Consider the following 1283-nt stretch of genomic DNA (forward strand, 5'->3'; position numbering starts at 1 on the left):
AGGGACGAAGACGGGGAAACATGTCGGATGCGATCATACCAGCACTAAAGCACCGGATCCCATCAGAACTCCGAAGTTAAGCGTGCTTGGGCGAGAGTAGTACTAGGATGGGTGACCTCCTGGGAAGTCCTCGTGTTGCATTCCTTTTATAATTATTTTTTGCGCCTTGTGAGAAACATGTCGCACGTGCGCGATATATATTAATCCCGTTATATTATGTTTGACGTTTGCGATATGTTTAAGCTCGATGCTCATTGCTCGCGCGTCTTGGGGCGGCTTTGTGGCGCGAAGAGCGCGTTCTGAAAGGGGTGGAAAAAACTCGTGTTGCTGCGGTATGGAGGGAGGGGTGGAAACCGTGGAAAACTCGTCTCCGTGATTGAGCGGGAGAGTAAGTAGTGTAGGACATTATCCATTGTTAGGGAACGGTTGTAATGGTAGTGAGAATGTAGAATCGTCTTTGGAGCGGACCTGGGAGTGGCAAGCATAAGGGACGAAGACGGGGAAATATGTCGGATGCGATCATACCAGCACTAAAGCACCGGATCCCATCAAAACTCTGAAGTTAAGCGTGCTTGGGCGAGAGTAGTAATAGGATGGGTGACCTCCTGGGAAGTCCTCGTGTTGCATTCCTTTTATAATTATTTTTTGCGCCTTGTGACAAACATGTCGCACGTGCGCGATATATATTAATCCCGTTATATTATGTTTGACGTTTGCGATATGTTTAAGCTCGATGCTCATTGCTCGCGCGTCTTGGGGCGGCTTTGTGGCGCGAAGAGCGCGTTCTGAAAGGGGTGGAAAAAACTCGTGTTGCTGCGGTATGGAGGGAGGGGTGGAAACCGTGGAAAACTCGTCTCCGTGATTGAGCGGGAGAGTAAGTAGTATAGGACATTATCCATTGTTAGGGAACGGTTGTAATGGTAGTGAGAATGTAGAATCGTCTTTGGAGCGGACCTGGGAGTGGCAAGCATAAGGGACGAAGACGGGGAAACATGTTGGATGCGATCATACCAGCACTAAAGCACCGGATCCCATCAAAACTCTGAAGTTAAGCGTGCTTGGGCGAGAGTAGTACTAGGATGGGTGACCTCCTGGGAAGTCCTCGTGTTGTATTCCTTTTATAATTATTTTTTGCGCCTTGTGACAAACATGTCGCACGTGCGCGATATATATTAATCCCGTTATATTATGTTTGACGTTTGCGATATGTTTAAGCTCGATGCTCATTGCTCGCGCGTCTTGGGTCGGCTTTGTGGCGCGAAGAGCGCGTTCTGAAAGGGGTG

The 1283-nt window shown here is 48.6% G+C and overlaps 3 non-coding genes across 3 annotated transcripts; all 3 read left to right on the forward strand.

Annotated features, from left to right (window-relative positions):
- The first annotated feature begins 25 nt into the window (after window positions 1–25).
- Window positions 26–144, forward strand: LOC123178339 (5S ribosomal RNA). Its single transcript, XR_006489495.1, has one exon. It is a non-coding gene; the product is annotated as a 5S ribosomal RNA (ribosomal RNA).
- A 367-nt stretch (window positions 145–511) lies between these two features.
- On the forward strand, window positions 512–630 carry LOC123178341 (5S ribosomal RNA). Its single transcript, XR_006489497.1, has one exon. It is a non-coding gene; the product is annotated as a 5S ribosomal RNA (ribosomal RNA).
- Window positions 631–997: 367 nt separating this feature from the next.
- On the forward strand, window positions 998–1116 carry LOC123178340 (5S ribosomal RNA). Its single transcript, XR_006489496.1, has one exon. It is a non-coding gene; the product is annotated as a 5S ribosomal RNA (ribosomal RNA).
- The last annotated feature ends 167 nt before the right edge of the window (window positions 1117–1283 follow it).

Source organism: Triticum aestivum, unplaced genomic scaffold (assembly GCF_018294505.1).
Source record: "Triticum aestivum cultivar Chinese Spring unplaced genomic scaffold, IWGSC CS RefSeq v2.1 scaffold58059, whole genome shotgun sequence".
In the NCBI taxonomy this organism is placed as follows: domain Eukaryota; kingdom Viridiplantae; phylum Streptophyta; class Magnoliopsida; order Poales; family Poaceae; genus Triticum; species Triticum aestivum.